Source organism: Bubalus kerabau, chromosome X, assembly GCF_029407905.1.
Source record: "Bubalus kerabau isolate K-KA32 ecotype Philippines breed swamp buffalo chromosome X, PCC_UOA_SB_1v2, whole genome shotgun sequence".
Taxonomy (NCBI): Eukaryota; Metazoa; Chordata; class Mammalia; order Artiodactyla; family Bovidae; genus Bubalus; species Bubalus kerabau.
The window spans coordinates 98,214,928-98,234,534 of NC_073647.1; the positions used below are offsets into that span (position 1 = coordinate 98,214,928).

Below are 19,607 nucleotides of genomic sequence, written 5' to 3' on the forward strand. Positions count from 1 at the left end.
TTTAAAAAAAGAAATGCAATTCAAAAGCACAATGAGATACTGCTTCACACCCACTAGGATAGCTATTAACAACAACAAAAAACTAAAATGGACAATAACAAGTGTTGCCTAGGATGTGGAGAAACTGAAATTCTCATACATTGCTGGTGAGAATGTAAAATGGTACAGTTGCTTAGGAAAAGTCTGGCAGTTCCTCAAAAGGTTAAACACAGAATTACCATATGACACAGCGATTCCATTCCTAGGTATATATCCAGGAGAAATGAAAACATATGCTCACACAAATATACACAAATGTTCATAACAGCACTATTTATAATAGCAAACAAGTGGGAATAACCCGAATGTCCATCAACTGATGAAAAGATAAACAAATGTAGTGCATTCATACAATGAAATAGTAGTCAGTCATAAAAATGATACATTCTATGTAATACACTGTGGCTAAACCTTGAAAACATTATGCCAATCTAAAGAAGCCAGATGCAAACAGCACATATCACATGATTCAATTTATATGAAATGTCCTGAAAAGACAAATCAATAGAGATCACCCAGGGCTGGAGAAGATAGGGAGAAATGGGAAAAGTAACTGCAAATAGGTATAGAGTTTTTTGGGGGTGATGAAAATATTCTAAAATTAGCTTTGATAATGGTTGCACAACTCTGTGAATATATCAAAAAACTGTACACTTTAAATGGGTGAACTTTATGATATATAAATTTTATATAAACAAAGCTATAAAAAAGCAATATGCATTGTCAATGAAAATATATCACCATTTTTTATAAAGAGAGAGAGGAAAAAGTAGAAAAGAAAATAAAGGTTGAACAGCCAGATGTTACAATGAAGAGAGAACTACAGAAGGACTGCAATTTCCACCAACAATGAATCCCTTTTAGCCCATTTGCCTGAGAATAACCTTCTTTATTGTCTCTCAGCACACCAGCTCCAAAAACCAAACTCTATAAAATAAAATCATCCACTATTGGTGGCCACTTTGCTGAAAACATGACCTCTGAGACTGAGACCAGAGTATCTCAACTTGGCTAAGTATTGGGAGGAGGGTTCTGATCAGCCTGTTTTTCCACTTTTATATATTTTTATTTTCAAAGAAAAATATCATTAAGTAGGGGAAATAGTAGGTGTTTCAAGCATATCTCCCAAGGTACCAGCAGATTATTTGATTTATGAACACAATTCCCTGGCCTTATTGTCCCATATGGATGTAAGAGTTGGACTGTGAAGAAAGCTGAGTGCCAAATAATTGATGCTTTTGAACTGTGGTGTTGGAGAAGATTCTTGAGAGTCCCTTGGACTGCAAGGAGATCCAACCAGTCCATTCTGAAGGAGATCAGCCCTGGGATTTCTTTGGAAGGAATGATGCTAAAGCTGAAACTCCAGTACTTTGGCCACTTCATGTGAAGAGTTGACTCATTGGAAAAGACTCTGATGCTGGGAGGGATTGGGGGCAGGATGAGAAGGGGATGACAGAGGATGAGATGGCTGGATGGCATCACTGATTCGATGGACGTGAGTCTGAATGAACTCCGGGAGTTGGTGATGGACAGGGAGGCCTGGCGTGCTGTGATCCATGAGGTCGCAGAGTCGGACACGACTGAGTGACTGAACTGAACTGAACTGATACTTAACACGGGGGCTTCCCTGGTGGCTCAGACAGTAAAGAATCCACCTGCAATGTGGGAGACCTGGGTATGATCCCTGGGTTGGGAAAATTCCCTAGAGAAGGGCATGGCAACCCACTCCAGTATTCTTGCCTGGAGAATCCCCATGGACAGAGGACCCTGGTGGGTTACAGTCCATGAGGTCACAAGGAGCTGGACATGACTGAGTGACTAAGCACAGCACATACTTAATAGGGCAGCTCCTCAACAGGCACAGCAGAAGATGAGTATAATGCCAAGGAAGTTAGGGCTGGGTTCAGTTTACAGTGAATTCTATTTGTAAACTACACAATGGAACCAAACAGGGACATGGCTGTCATCACTTTTTACATCAACAGTCCCAAAGGAAAAAGAAAATTTAGTGGAGGGTTGAACTAAAAACCTGCTTTAACCAGAGATTGCAAAATACCCATATTCAAATTCTCCATGAGGACTATGGTCAGCAGCCATATTACTGATGTAGAAGTGCAATTATTTCTCTTTCAGATAGAGCAAACATTTTTTGGTATACATTTGAAGTCTCTTGGTCTCAATGGTTTGGCAACCAGACAACAGAAAATTTTTCCTGTGTAATATACATAAAACCCCACAAGTTTCTTGGACATTTCAAATATGATTCTTTGACTCTTTTTGTTCTTTCATTCTGCTTTGACAAGGTGTTCTTTTCCTTGCCAATTCATGTGAAACTTAAATAAAGCTTTAGTTGAAAAAAATGAGCTTGTATTTACCAAAACAATGCACATATTTTTCTGTGTAAGCAGAAACAAACCACATAAACAGAATGGCTATTATAATAGCCCATTCCAAATAGATACCCAAGTCTAAGGGGTAAAGGAGATAACATTTGAAGTTATTGATACATTTCTGAGATAGTAATGGGAATGTCTTCTCAACTGACTTACAAGGAGGGGAGAGATGATGGCTCTTCCATATTAAGCCCTTTTCAGTATCTCAGTTTAGCACAGAAGTTTTTAAAAGTCTTTACTGCCTTATTTTAGGTACCTAACCACAGGTATTTCATTTCTTCTTTTAAACAAAAGCATTATCATTTGCAATGCTACTCCATTTTGATAATTCAGTTTTTGGCATAGGCACATATTGTATAAATTCAAACAGATTCTGAAGTCATAGTGTAAAAGTTCTGCCCACAGCCAGAGCTAAGCTACCTAGAATTATTTCTACATCCTCTCAACATTTTGCAATAGAAAAGAGAACTTTACTCTCTGACCTTTACAATTGTCACTGAGGGAAAAAACAAACAAACACTATCATGTTTAAGAAGTCAAGGATTTTTGGATCTCTTTCAAGGTTTCTTTTTAATGGATGGATGACCCAGTTTTTCCTTTTCTTGCTCCCTCTCCTTTTAAAAAATAATCACAAATACTTCTCACTACCCCCACCATGCCCTCTGCACTGTCCAATAAGTTATTTTTTTTTGGTTTTCAAACATGTGTTAATTCTTTGCCCAATTGTGAAAATCTCAGCAGATCTTCCTCCTCTACCTACATCCAATGCACTTGAAAGTAGACCCAGATCCATGCTGTCTGCACTTTTTTGATTACAAAAAGTCTTTCCTTTATCTTTCTGAAAGTCACGAGTCAGACATCATCCCCAAAGAAAGAAAGAAAATAGGCTCTATTATTTGGTTTTATCTTTCTGCTACTGCTGCTGCTGCTAAGTAGCTTCAGTCGTGTCCTACTCTGTGCGACCCCATAGACGGCAGCCTACCAGGCTCTGCCATCCCTGGGATTCTCCAGGCAAGAACACTGGAGTGGGTTGCCATTTCCTTCTCCAATGTGTGAAAGTGAAAAGTGAAAGTGAGGTCCCTCAGTCATGTCTGACTCTTCACGACCCCATGGACTCCAGCCTACCAGGCTCCTCCGTCCATGGGAGTTTACAGGCAAGAGTACTAGAGTGGGCTGCCATTGCCTTCTCCAATTATCTTTCTAGTTACCTTATTTTGCTTAATATTGTTTGGCACTACCAAAAAATCAGAAGCTTAAGCTTATAGCCTTTGCCTCATATTGAGGAGTAAAATATTCAGCTCTGAGTTTTGCTAGTAATCACAAGGCCTTAGGCTAATTGTTTCCATCCCAGCAATTCCCACACCTGTAAGAATAAAGAACACTTTATTGACATTGTTTCCTTTACTTGGATTAACTGTAGAGCTTCTGTAAGAGAATTTATCTTCTAAAGCTTGAGAACTAATAGGGAGATGTCTAGAAATACTACATTTGATTCAAGCTTTTGTAACTCAACACTATTGCCAAGGTTCTGAAGATGAGAGCCTCTGCTACAAAGTCAGTGAAGGAAAGTTGAGAGGCAATAAGTGAGCTATTATGACAGATATTTCCTGGCTCAGTGACACAGAAGTCCTCAGCAGATTAGGGAGTGGGCCTAAGCAAAAACTGAGAGCACTGAGCACACATACATCTTAACTAGTCAAGTGGGTCATTGAGGCACTTGAATATATTTCCATTTTGACAAAAGGTGTTTTCAGGAATATCATCTTATGGGAAAGTATATAAATGGGTGCTGCCTCTGCTGTTTGAGAAGGTGGGTAGAGAATGGAATGAAAGCCAAATTCAACTCTGAGGAAAAGTTAGAACTCATTACCATCAAGAAGACATGTCAGGAAAGAACACATTTAGCCACTAGTGTTTTTTTTTGTCTTTAAAACAAAACTACCTTCTACGGGTGGTGTCCAGCTTCTAGAGCTGAAGTGAAGTAAATCACCACTGAGAAGAACATACGTCCTAATGTGCTGGCAAGAGCCTTAGAGAGCACTGACTCATCTTTCCTACATTTCCATCATGTTTTACAGATGAGGAAAATAGAGAATGGAAATGAATTTTATCCATTTCAATCGTTGTAATACTCAGAGCAATGTTTCCTCAACTGTGAAATGTATACTGGTGGTAAGATCACGAGATGAATTAAGGTGGCACCTCAATAAACTTTTTTAGTAGTTATACATTTATTTTAATCAGCATGTTAAGAGCACAGGTTCTCACAGACTATTAGATAATATTTGGAGACTATTATTATTTTAGGTGTGCTGATAATTTTATGGTTATGTTAAAAAGAGAAAGTCCTTACCTGTTAAGTATACACACTGAAATATTTACAGGTGAAATAAGTCTGAGATTGGCTTTAAAACACTGCAGCAAGAAAAAAAAAAGTGAGTAGGGAATAGATGATACAAGAACTGCAAAATGTTGATAATCCATTGAACCTAAGGATAGGTATGTGAAAGTACATTAGGTTGTTCTAATTTTGTGTAATTTTGAAATTTTCTACAATCTGTTTTTTAAATAGGGGAGGAAATACTGGTTTCTCATGTACAATACTGATGTGAAAGTTTCTTTTTAAAATAAATTTATTACTTGCAAAGGGCAAGTCAAGAAAAAATATATTAAGTACAGAGGAGTAAAAATGGTATGCAGGGTCAAACCTGTGAAGGTGAAGTTCACTGAGAATGAATGATGTTCAGGAAACACTGCCCTAGACCAACAATCCCAAGAGAAGTATGAAATAGGAAAGTATTACTGACAAATGCTATGGAAAAGTTCTTCTCCTCAAAGTGCTCCTAGATGACAATAACTTACTTTTAACTGGATCTTTAGTCACTAATTGGAGCAATTATATTTTAAGTGCTACTTCTAATGATCTTTTCTAAGACTTTCACAATAAGCTAAAACACCAGGGATAAAACTACCTATTCTACAAATTTGAAATAGATACTTACTCTGGCAATAACTAGCTGCATGACCCTGGGAAATTCCCTTTAACACTTAGCCTCAGCGTCTCCTTATATACAATGAGAGAGTGTTAACAACATCTGTCAAAGGGTGGTGGGCTAAGAACCTCAGTCTATATCCCCAGTGGGTCAGCTTGCAGCCTTATAGTTAAACACAAAAGCAATGGAGATGTTATCACAGACCTGATCTGTTGATCCTGAGAAAACGTCACAGATTCAAAGAGTTAGGAAGAACTTTTAAAAGTCAGTCAGTACAGTCCTCTATGTGCTATCCAGAAAACCAATCCATTTGTACTAAATCTGCTGTCCTCAAATGAGAAACATTACAGGGCTCTTCAGAACAAATAAGACTGTTGGCCCAGACTTCAGAAGAGCAAGATAAATAAACGCTGACCCAGAGAAGAACTGGTTCCTCCATCTTACTCCACCTTTCTTACGCAAAGCCAAATTATCTAAGGTTGAAAGTTACACAAGTACTTTCTGAAGGTGTTGGTATTTCAGTTGTCTCTGTTTGCTTTTCTTTAACTTGGTCATTGTTCACAGTCCTCTGAAAGTACAGACACTTCATCTAAATGACCTTCCAGTCTCTGTTTTGTAGAATGGTTAACCTCAGAGAGCAGAGGCCATGGTTGGTGAACAGACTTCCATATAATTATAAAACTAATACTTATAGGAAAATGACTGACTGTGAGCTAGGTTCTAATCCTTACTACCACACATTCTGGCAGAAGAACCCTAGCATAGTTTACATCTTTGAGTCTTAATTTCTTCTTCTATAAAATGGACACTAAGATTACTATCCATCTCACTGGGTTATTGTGAAGATTAGAATGTCAGAGCACTTTACACATATATAACTTTGCAATAAATAAGGTAAGTTGGTCCTGGAAAGCATTTGAGCATAGTGGAACAAATTTCAGAATGCTGATTTGAGGATATAAACTTTTTTTGAATACCCATGACATAGTGAACTAGCCAAACACATGGCAGAGCTTCCTTCTTGAAAAGTGATTTGATAGACTGGTTTGATTACTTTTGTTCTTCAAGGCTCAAGGCTTACCTTGCAGTCTAATGATCTACTTACAACTTGAAATCCAGCTTCTATCACACTAACAAAATAGATCACAATAAACTGTGGAAAATTCTGAAAGAGATGGGAATACCAGACCACCTGATCTGCCTGTTGAAAAACCTGTATGCAGGTCAGGAAGCAACAGTTAGAACTGGACAAGGAAAAACAGACTGGCTCCAAATAGGAAAAGGAGTATGTCAAGGCTGTATATTGTCACCCTGCTTATTTAACTTATATGCAGAGTACAACATGAGAAACGCTGGGCTGGAGGAAGCACAAGCTGGAACCAAGATTGCCAGGAGACATATCAATAACCTCAGATATGCAGATGACACCACCCTTATGGCAGAAAGTGAAGAACTAAAGAGCCTCTTGATGAAGGTGAAAGAGGAGAGCAAAAAAGTTGGCTTACAGCTCAATATTCAGAAAACTAAGATCATGGCATCTGGTCCCATCACTTCATGGCAAACAGATGGGGAAACACTGGAAACAGTGGCTGAATTTATTTTTCTGGGCTCCAAAATCACTGTAAATGGTGATTGCAGGCATGAAGTTAAAAGATGCTTACTCCTTGGAAGGAAAGTTATGACCAACCTAGACAGCATATTGAAAAGCAGAGACATTACTTTGTCAACAAAGGTCCGTCTAGTCAAGGCTATGGTTTTTCCAGTGGTCATATGGATGTGAGAGCTGGACTATAAAGAAAGCTGAGCACAGAAGAATTGATGCTTTTGAACTGTGGTGTTGGAGAAGACTCTTGAGAGTCCCTTGGACTGCAAGGAGATCCAGCTAGTCCATCCTAAAGGAGATCAGTCCTGAATATTCATTGGAAGGACTGATGTTGAAGCTGAAACTCCAATACTTTGGCTACCTGATGCAAAGAGCTGACTCATTTGAAAAGACCCTGATGCTGGGCAAGATTGAGGGCAGGAGGAGAAGGGGATGACAGAGGATAAGATGGTTGGATGTCATCACCGACTCAATGGACATGTGTTTAGGTGAACTCTGGGAGTTGGTGATGGACAGGGAGGCCTGGCATGCTGCAGTTCATGGGGTCGCAAAGAGTCAGACACGACTGAGTGACTGAACTGAAACTGAAAACAAAATAGAAAAAAAAATTTTGGATTGTTTCAAGGCAAATCAAAATAAGTTCCAAAAAGCTGCCCTTTTCCTTTTACATACTAAATTTTTTTAATTTAATATTCTATCAGTAATTGGACCAACACCTAAGACCTCCATTCTTTTAAAGGATATGAACAATATATTTATAATAATATTTTTCAAAATGGCATTTTGCTTGATATTCTGATTTGGAATTTTTTTTACAAAAGATTGAAAATAATAATACAAGTCCCTACACACCTGATGTCCTAACAGCTATCACTTAAATATTTGTTGATTAACAAAATTGGACACTTTATGTCATATGTATAAAATATTGTTTTTATCTAGAATGTGTTATCTCAGAAAAGTCATGATTCTCCCTCAACAGAATACTCATTCTCTCTCCCTAGAAATCAGTTCTAATGAAGTGGATGAAACTGGAGCCTATTATACAGAGTGAAGTAAACCAGAAAGAAAAACACCAATACAGTATACTAATGCATATATATGGAATTTAGAAAGATGGCAACAACAACCCTGTATGCGAGAGAGCAAAAGAGACACAGATATATAGAACAGTCTTTTGGACTCTGTGGCGGGGGGATGATTTGGGAGAATGGCATTAAAACATGTATAATATTATATAAGAAACGAATCGCCAGTCCAGGTTCAATGCAGGATACAGGAAGCCTGGGGCTGGTGCACTGGGATGACCCAGAGGGATGGTATGGGTAGGAAGGTGGGAGGGGGGTTCAGGATGGGGAACACGTGTACACCCATGGCAGACGCATATTGATGTATGGCAAAACCAATACAATATTGTAAAGTAAAATAATAATAATAATAATAAAAAATTTAAAAAAAGAAAACCCTTCAGTATTTTTCCAAACAAAACAAAACAAAATGACCAGCGTTTGCTTCAAAAGACCATATAAGAATATTATTTTAATAAATTTTGTTTTATGAAATATCTATCCATTTTCCTAATTTTTTCTTATTTTTCTCCAAATAAGTTTGCCATGCACAATCATTTGGTAGTTATTGAAGTAGTCTTTATTATGGCCATTATGCAAGTGAGGAAATCAAGATTTGATGTTATCAAGTTTGGCTAGAATGGAGGTTTATATGTAGACTGCACATTCTAGCCAGGATGACAGACTCCTCTGTATTCAAATCAATGTAACAAAAGAAAAATTCATGTCTGGATTATAAAATATGATAGATTTTACCCCTTGGTTTTGTTATTTGCATTATTTTACATTCAGTATTTCAAACTAAGAGAGTCTAAGCAGATACAATGATTTAACCATCATGCCAATTGTATATAAACAGTATGTATAGATGTTTGATAATTTAAAAAATATTTTAATTATATTTTCTATAATCTTATAGGAGGATTAGATTAAAGTACTCCTAGGTAACTCAGCTGTTACCACTGAGCCTAGTCCTCTGCTACTGACTACTTCCTTGGCAAGGCTTACCATAATTGAGAGCAAACTGTACTCTTTAGAATTCTGCATATACACTAATAGCTCAGCTGGTAAAGAATCTGCCTTCAATGCAGGAGACCCTGGTTCAATTTCTGGGTCAAGAAGAAATCCCCTGGAGAAGGGATAGGCTACCCACTCGAGTCTTCATGGGTTTTCCTGGTGGCTCAGACAGTAAAGAATTCGCCTGCAAGGCAGGAGACCTGGGTTTTATACCTAGGTTGAGAAGATCCCCTGGAGGAGGATACGGCAACTCACTCCAGTATTCTTTCCTGGAGAACCCCATGGACAGAGGAGCTTGGTGGGCTATATAGTCCATGGGGTTGCAAAAAGTCGAACACAACTGAGCAAATAAGCATAACACACATATACACTAAACAAATGAACAAAGGGTGATAGAAAAATCATGGCTGCCCCTAGAAAGGATCACAGGTAATCTGGGGAAAGTGGGACTTACCAGGTGCCACTAGTGGTAAAGAACCCACCTGCTAATGCAGGAGACGTATGAGACATGGTCTCAATCCCTGGGAAGATCCCCTGGAGGAGGAAAAGGCAATCCACCCCAGTATTCTTGCCTGGAGAATCCCATGGACAGAGGAGCCTGGCAGGCTACAGACCATAGGGTCACCAAGAGTTTGTCATGACTGAAGCAACTTAGCACCCATGCACACAGAACTGTCATACAGTGTCCCTACCCCTATCAGTGGATAAGTTTGTATGACAGTGGTGGTGACATTTAATAATCTCTCTTTAATATCTTGCATACAAACAAGTATAATAAACAGGTGAACCAGGTTTGGAAGTTCCCTTTTTGAAGTGGAAGAACAAACACCAAAAAGAGTACATCAAGCAAAGAAAGAGACACAAAGAATTTAAAATTTAAATACAGGAGATCACCTTCTACCAGAAAAAAAGGAGAACTGGCCTCGTCCTCATGCCTTCTCCCTCACTGTCTTTGTTGGAAAGACACAGGAGCCCAGGACAAGGAAAGATGGGATCCTGCTAAGCTTCTCTCTGGTCCTCATTATTCCATTTCCTATGAATTCCATCTTGAGCCCCCATCTCACTCATACAGATGAAGAACATGTCCATCCGTCTGTCATTTTTCATTCTCCACTGTGTCTATTCTCTTTGTGCTCTAAGTCCACTTTAGAGCTATCTGTAGTAACTTCTCAAGACAAAAAACCCAAACAAAACCAGAAAAGTAACACCTTCTAACCCAATAATGAACATCACAAATAAGACTTCACAGTACAAATACAAGTCTTCTCTACCATCAGTATGCTGAGTTTTTCTGAAAGGATATATCTTATATAGCCACTCATTTCAAATTTAATTCACTGACACAGTGAAATTAGCTTGAAAAGGTTTACAATTTAAATACCACTCATTTACCAAGAATTCTCCACACAAGGTGTCCTGTCGATAAAGAAACAACGTGCACTATTCTTAAATGAATCTTTGACATCAGTTCAGTTCAGTTCAGTAGCTCAGTCGTGTCTGACTCTTTGCGACCCCATGAACCACAGAACGCCAGGCCTCCCTGTCCATCACCAACTCCCAGATTCTACCCAAACCCATGTCTATTGAGTCAGTGATGCCATCCAACCATCTAATCTGGCATTATTTCTCCACTGATCTCCAGTAGCATATTGGGCACCTACCGACCTGGGTTAAAAACTAAGCCATGCTGTGTGGGGCCACCCAAGATGGACGGGTCATGGTAGAGAAGTCTGACAAAATGCAGTCCACTGGAGAAGGGAATGGCAAACCACTTCAATATTCTTGCCTTGAGAACCAATTTGACATCACACATGAACAATTACATCATACATGGACAATGCACACCTATATACCATGGTGGCTGGCAAGCCCAAAAATAAGCAGTAAGTAAGTTCAACACATCTGTGATACCTCACAAAATAGTCCAGTAGATTCCTCAGAAAGCAGATGGGCATCTTGTGAAATCAATGGGTACATATGAACAGGCATATAGCTAAAATACATGAAACAGACGCCAACAGAGAGAGATACATGGAAATATCTGGTCACAGAAAAACAGAAAGATACACAGACCATTAAACATACAGTCAGATATACACCCAGGGACACAGACAGAGACAACCATACATGACAGATGACAAAGATAGTTCTTCCAAACAAACTAAATGAAGGCACGTGCACAAAAAGATGAAGAGGCCAATTTCAAATGATGCATACAGAAACATAAAAAAGTCAAAACTTACAAGAACCAAGAAAAGCAAAACACAGGTATACAACCAGAGAAGCATGAACTAAGTAGCACCAAAATATATACATAAAAAGACACACGAAGACAGGAACTTTAGGGGCAAAGAAAAAGACATACAGAGAAGCAAATACACAGGGAAGGACTGATCAGTTTGGTTCATTCACTCAGTCTTGTACAACTCTTTGCAACCCCATGGACTGCAGCATGCCAGGCTTCCTTGTCTATCACCAACTCCTGGAGCTTGCTTAAACTCGTGTCCAGCAAGTTGGTGATGCCATCCAACCATCTCATCCTCTGTCGTCCCCTTTTGCTCTTGCCTTCAATCCTTGCCAGCATCAGGGTCTTTTCAAATGAGTTAGCTCTTCGCATCAGGTGCCAAAGTACTGGAGCTTCAACGTCAGCATTGGGAGCTTCAGCTTCAGCATCAGTCCTTCCAATGAATATTCAGGATTGATTTCCTTTAGGATTGACTGGTTTGATTTCCTTGATGTCCAAGGAACTCTCAAGAGTCTTCTCCAACACCACAGTTCAAAAGCATCAATTCTTTGGTACTCAGCTTTCTTTATGGTCCAACTATCACATCCATACGTGACTACTTGAAAAACCATAACTTTGACCAGAGTGACCTTTGTTAGTAAAGTAATGGCTCTGCTTTTTAATATGCTGTCTAGGTTTGTCATAGCTTTTCTTCCAAGGAGCAAGCATCTTTTAATTTCGTGGCTCCAGTCACCATCTGCAGCAGTTTTGGACCCCAATAAAATAGTCTGTCATTGTTTCCATTGTTTCCTCATTTTTTGCCCTGAAATGATGGGACTCGAAGCCATGATCTTAGTTTTTTGAATGTTGAGTTTTAAGCCAGCTTTTTCACTCTCCTCTTTCACATTCATCAAGAGGCTCTTTAGTTCCTCTTCACTTTCTGCCATAAGGGTTGTTTCATCTGCATATCTGAGGTTATTGATATTTCTCCCAGCAATCTTGAGTCCAGCTTGTGCTTCATCAAGTCCAGCATTTCACATGATGTACTCGGCCTATAAGTTAAATATGCAAGCTGACAATATACAGCATTGATGTACTCCTTGCCCAATTTGGAACCAGTCTGTTGTTCCATGTCTGGTTCTAACTGTTGCTTCTTGACCTGCATACAAGTTTCTCAGGAGGCAGGTAAGGTGGTCTGGTATTCCCATCTCTTGAAGAATTTTCCACAGTTTGTTGTGATACACAGTCAAAGGGTTTAGTGTAGTCAATGAAGCAGATTTTTTTTTTCTGGAATTCTCTTACTTTTTCTATGATCCAGTGGATGTTGGCAATATGATCTCTGGTTCCTCTGCTTTTTCTAAATCCAGCTTGAACATCTGGAAATTCTTGGTTTGCATACTGTTGAAGCCTAGCTTGGAAAATTTTGAGCATTACTTTGCTAGCATGTGAAATGAGTGAAATTATGTGGTAGTTCGAGTATCTTTTGGCATTGCCCTCCTTTGGGATTGGAATGAAAACTGACCATTTCCAGTCCTGTGGCCACTGATGAGTTTTCCAAATTTGCTGGCATATTTAATGCAGCACTTTCACAGCATCATCTTTTAAGATTTGAAATACTTCAGTTCGAACTCCATCACCTCCACCAGCCTTGTTCCTAGTGATGCTTCCTAAAGCCCACTTGACTCTGTACTCCACAATGTCTGGCTCTAGGGAAGTGATCACACCATCATGGTTATCCAGGTCATTAAGATCCTTTTTTTGTATAGTTCTTCTATATATTCTTGCCACCTCTACTTACTATCTTTTCCTTCTTTTAGGTCCATACCGTTTCTGTCCTTTACTGTGCCCATCTTTCCATGAAATGTTCACTTGGCATCTCTAATTTTCTTGAAGAGATCTCTAGTTTTCCCATTCTATTGTTTTCCTCTATTTCTTTGCACTGATGACTTAGGAAGGCTTTCTCATCTCTCCTTGTTATTCTTTGGAACTCTGCATTCAGATGGGTATATCTTTCCTTTTCTCTTTTGCCTTTCACTTCTCTTCTTTTCTCAGCTATTTGTAAGGCCTCCTCAGACAACCATTTTCCTTTTTGCATTTCTTCTCAGGGATGGTTTTGATGACTGCCTCCTGTACAGTGTTATGAACCTCCATCCATAGTTCTTCAGGCACTCTGTCTATCAGATCTAATCCCTTGAATCTATCTGTCACTTCCACCATATAATCATAAGGGATTTGACCTAATTCATACCTGAATGGTCTAGTGGTTTTCCCTACTTTCTTCTATTTAAGTCTGAATTTTGCAGAACTCTGCTAGCCTTTGGGAAGGGCTAATAGACACAGAAATGGTCATCTCAATAACAGGCTTGCATAGGCACTCGAAATCCCAGTTGTTACGGGAAGCACATTGACTGAAACTGCCCACCCTGGCCAGGCACCACAGTAACCATTTGCATGAGTTGTTTTACAACAGGAGTTCCTGGTAAGGAACATGGAAATATTAAGCCACCGCCAATCTGAAGAGTTCAGGAAAGGTCAAAAAGAGACCACATGTCCGACCACCTCCCAGAATCCTCGCTGGTATCCATCTTGGCTGAACAAGGTGTGCAGCACCAAGAAGGACTCTGTCAGAATGATTGGCTAAAGATAATGGGAAACTAATCCCATCACCATAAAACCCAAGACTGCGAGCCATGTGGCAGAGCAGTTCTACTGGTTTCCCTTACCCTACTGCTCTCTGCCCGGGCACCCTTTCCCATTAAAACCTCTTGCTTTGTCAGCACATGTGTCTCCTCAGACAATTCATTTCCGAGTGTTAGACAGGAGCCCACTCTCGGGCCTGGAAGAGGGCCCCCTTCTGGCAACATAGTCAGACATAGATATTCATACACTGACAGAAACAAACAGCTCTATACATAGAAGCAGTGACACACGGGCTTGGAGTCAGAGATGCCCACAAAGATAGACACATGTCCAAACCCAGAAGGAAAAAATACAGAAAAGCACAGAGACACAAGAAGAGAAGAATGGATAAAAAGAGACAGGGGCACATTGATTCAGTAAGATGCATGGTTAACTTATAGACATAAGTGCAAAAGAAGAGACAGGGTCCCACTAGCAAAGCACAGTTAGATGCTGTTTCTAAGTTTCTGTGCCACAAGTCTTCAGAAAGGAATTCACATAAAGAGACAAAATTATATACAATCATCAAGTCAGAGTACACGTGCAGAAACTCATACCTATTCTGTGCACAAAGGCTGAAAACTGGAAGACAACAAGTATGCTGCTTACTGCCAGCAGGCAAGGCCAAAATGCATGAGAAAAGTAGCCTTGGTTTAGGAGATTAAGTGCTTTTTTCATGTTAATAGTAATGAATTTCTCACTCTCCACCACAATCCCCAACCTACACTGTCAGTCAGTCAGTCAGTTCAGTCGCTCAGTCCTGTCCCACTCTTTACACAGGCCTCCCTGTCCATCACCAACTCCCAGAGTTCACTGAAACTCATATCCATAGAGTCGGTAATGCCATCCAGCCATCTCATCATCTGTTGTCCCCTTGTCCTCCTGCCCCCAATCCCTCCCAGCATTAGGGTCTTTTCCAATGAGTCAACTCTTCGCATGAGGTGGCCAAAGTATTGGAGTTTCAACTTCAGCATCAGTCCTTCCAAAGAACACCCAGGACTGATCTCCTTTAGAATGGGCTGGTTGGATCTCCTTGCAGTCCGAGGGACTCTCAAGAGTCTTCTCCAACACCACAGTTCAAAAGCATCAATTCTTCGGCACTCAGCTTTCTTCACAGTCCAACTCTCACATCCATACATGACCACTGGAAAAACCATAGCCTTGACTAGACGGACCTTTGTTGGCAAAGTAATGTCTCTGCTTTTCAATATGCTATCTAGGTTGGTCATAACTTTCCTTCCCAGGAGTAAACGTCATTTAATTTCATGGCTGCAGTCACCATCTGCAGTGATTTTGGAGCCCAGAAAAATAACGTCTGACACGTTTCCACTGTTTCCCTATCTATTTCCCATGAAGTGATGAGACCAGATGCCATGATCTTAGTTTTCTAAATGTTGAGCTTTAAGCCAACTTTCTCACTCTCCTCTTTCACTTTCATCAAGAGGCTTTTTAGTTACTCTTCACTTTCTGCCATAAGGGTGGTGTCATCTGCATATCTGAGGTTATTGATATTTCTCCTGGCAATCTTGATTCCAGCTTGTGCTTCTTCTAGCCCAGCGTTTCTCATGATGTACTCTGCATATAAGTTAAATAAGCAGGGTGACAATATACAGCCTTGACGTACTCCTTTTCCTATTTGGAACCAGTCTGTTGTTCTATGTCCAGTTCTAACTGTTGCTTCTTGACCTGCATATAGGTTTCTCAAGAGGCAGATCAGGTGGTCTGGTATTCCCATCTCTTTCAGAATTTTCCACAGTTTATTGTGATCCACACAGTCAAAGGCTTTGGCATAGTCAATAAAGCAGAAATAGATGTTTTTCTGGAACTCTCTTGCTTTTTCCGTGATCCAGTGGACGTTGGCAATTTGATCTCTGGTTCCTCTGCCTTTTCTAAATCCAGCTTGAACATCTGGAGATTACAGAACATCTGAGCTGAAAAGGACCTTAAAGTGCATCTAGTACTGATGTGGGAGTAGCAGCCCTTGATTTCCAATCTGAATGAATTACAATGAGTTTTGTGAACTAGGTCTAATCCCTTTTCCTTCCCAATCCATAAAAAAAGATACTGACTTTGAGAGTCCCCTCTAAATTCTGATAATCTCTGATTCTTTGATATAAGTTCACCCCTTTCAACTCACTGTTTTTAACTGATATCTAGAGGAGAAACACAGTTAATCTTTAGAAATGGAAAGGAGAGTAATGTTTTTCACCAAGTCCACAAATGCTTGTTATATACTAAATAAGAAAAAAAACCCAGATAGAAATGCCTACTTGAAACAAGCTTCAAATGTTAAGACTATATAAATAAGAGGTGCTTTGGAGAGTGAGAGATGGACTTGATCTTCTTTACCTGCCATCTGTTGACCCCTGAATGTGTAACTTTCTTTTTATATTTTCTCAGTGCTTAAGTAGTCCACTGCCTTCAGCCCATAGTTACTCCAATTATAATGTGGCTGGTACAGGGGCAGACTCACCCCTTAAGCCACATGTGTTCAGGGTTTTACAAAAAACAGGACAATGTTTCATGACTGAAGAATAGCATTATTTTGTGATCATAAAAAGCAACACTTCAAATATATAAGCCATTTCTGAGTATATGAAACAATTTTAGACTTACCCTTTCATCTTTAAAATTAGAATGTATGTTCTAATTTATAGATGAGAAAATTCTGACTCACAACTGTTAATGTGTCCAAGGTTACACGGATAGTAACCAACAAAGTCTGGATACAAATCGTGGTATTTGAAAGATACATTCACTGTTCTTTCATGTACCTCTGCCTTTTCCTTCACTCATAGTCCTCCTGGAAATCATTCAACTTCTTCCACTTTGGTCCAGCAGGAGGAAAAGAAAACTCTGGCATCAACTCAGGGCTGAAAGGAACTCAAGTCTAACTCCCACTTCCATGTCTGCACAGAAATTAGGGAAGCAGGAGAGGATGTGGCACTTGGCTGAAGGGCTCTTGGAAAAGAAGGGAAGGAAGCCTTTCTCCATCATTTTCATTACAGTTAGTTCTCAGAGAACACTGTGGGTAAGTTTATGAAGGAAGGAAGTAAAGGAAGTAAAATAGAGATGACAAGCTGCCCAGGAAATTCACATCCCAAACTAATTTTTCCTGAATTAGCTATGACTTTGATTTTCCATTTTAAAGTTAACCAAGGCACTTTAGAGCCTGGATTAAGCTCTGGGTCACAGTATCCATGAAGGCTGTGAACCATTTTCTGAGGATTTCTTAAGATTATTCTAGAGAAGAATAATGTTGAAGGGAGGCAAGAAGCTTTGGCTAATGGAGAGTAGATTTAATGGTCTCTAAAAAATAAAGCTGAAGTCTGTAGAATAGCGAAAACAGCAGTGAGGCCAGAGGACAAAAGGCTGAAAACTGAAATTCAAATCCCAAATCCACCAAAGTACTCACTGTGTGACCTTGAACAAGTCATTAACCTCATCTATAAAGTGGAATTAATAAGAACTGTCTAGGATCAGACAGTTCTTTAATTTAAGGATAATTTAAATATTAAATAAGAAAATACCTTGACAACATCTAACATACACCTAGCACTGAGAGGTAGATGCTCAAAAATATAATATTTTATCATAATTAGTTTATCCATGCTAGGAAATAGCCTTAAGTATCATGTTGTCAAAACAAGTGGAATAGTGATGCTCTAGTTCTGCTGACCAATTACTTTGAAAAAAAAAAAAAAAAAACTAAGATCAACTCTTAAACAACAATCCTTGTCACCCCAATCCTCTGTATAATACATACATACAGGATTGGAACTCACTAGAACAACTTAAACACCCTCATAGCCCCTAATTAGCAATCCCTAAGTTCCAATCTAACATCACACACCCAACCCACAACACACACACACACACACACACACACACACACACACACATGGACTGAAACTGTCACTTCTGTTCTTAAGAAAATAGTATTAGATTAAAAAGCAGTTAGTCATAAAGCTTCATATTCAATACTCAAAATGAAAGACATGCCCATTTTTAGGAGGGCTGTACTCACTATGCAAGAGGGATATGACTTGAAATTTTGGTAATGGCATTTCGTAAGTATCTGCTCTTATGTTTACTATTGAGATATCAGTCTCCAGTGTCTGAGATCTTTGAAACCTGAGATGTTGTCTCATTTCTCTTTTTATCCTCAGAATCCGGCACAGAGTCTGTTACAAAGTTGGCATTCAGGAAATGTATTAGTGAGTAAAAGAATAAATTAGCAATTTAATGAATGAAATATTTTTCATTTGACCACACTGAGATTGCTGAGAATTAAAATGCTGATCCCCAAATAATGGGGAAAATTTTTAATTGAAAATAATGCTCCAAATCAAATATGTACTCATTCATTCACTTATTCAGTAGCAAATCTCTACAGTGAATTGGAAAAAATTACAACCAGAAATGTGTGTGTGTGTGTGTATTCAGTTGTTTCACCTGTATCTGACTCTTTGCAACCCCATGTTCTGTAGCCCACCAGCCTCTTCTGCCATGGTCCGAATCCTGGTTCTTCCATTTACTGTCTAAATTACTGTGGAATGTCCCTCAAGTGCCTCTAGCCTCAGTTTCCTCATCTGTGAAATGGGGATGTTAATCCATGTTGTGACTACCTCCAATTTGGTTTTGAGAACCAAAGAAGACAATGTGCCTGAAAGTACTTCGTGAAATTTCAAGCACTTTATACTACTTAGGAATTGAACTTGTTTAATCTCAAACATATCCAATGACTCCATTCCCATTTTCCAGTCCTCTACCATTTCTCATATCAATTGGATATAACAAAGCCAGCTACCTTATCCTCTGAAAACCATTAAAACTGAATCCAAAAGGGAAAGGATATACAAGTATAGAACCATTATGTTGTAAACATGAAATTAACATATGTAAATAAACTGTGGAAAATTCTGAAAGGGATGGGAATACCAGAACACCTGACCTGCCTCTTGAGAATCCTGTATGCAGGTCAGGAAGCAACAGTTAGAACTGGACATGAAACAACTGACTGGTTACAAATAGGAAAAGGAGTACGTCAAGGCTGTATATTGTCACCCTGTTTATTTAACTTATATGCAGAGTACAACATGAGAAACGCTGGGCTGGGAGAAGCACAAGCTGGAATCAAGATTGCCGGGAGAAATATCAATAACCTCAGATATGTAGATGACACCACCTTTATGGCAGAAAGTGAAGAGGAACTAAAAAGCCTCTTGATTAAAGTGAAAGAGGAGAGTGAAAAAGTTGGCTTAAAGCTCAACATTCAGAAAACAAAGATCATGGCATCTGGTCCCATCACTTCATGGGAAATAGATAGGGAAACAGTGGAAATGGTGTTAGACTTTATTTTTCTGGGCTCCAAAATCACTGTATATGGTGATTGCAGCCATGAAATTAAAAAACACTTACTCCTTGGAAGGAAAGTTATGACCATCCTAGATAGTATATTGAAAAGCAGAGATATTACTTTGCCAACAAAGGTCCGTCTAGTCAAGGCTATGGTTTTTCCAGTGGTCATGTATGGATGTGAGAGTTGGACTGTGAAGAAAGCTGAGTGCCGAAGAATTGATGCTTTTGAAC

At 39.2% G+C, this 19,607-nt stretch overlaps 1 protein-coding gene across 1 annotated transcript in view; it reads right to left on the reverse strand.

The window, feature by feature from the left end:
- AR (androgen receptor) overlaps positions 1-19,607 on the reverse strand; it is a 224,647-nt gene that overhangs the window by 182,834 nt on the left and 22,206 nt on the right. The gene's annotated exons all lie outside the window — the stretch shown is intronic.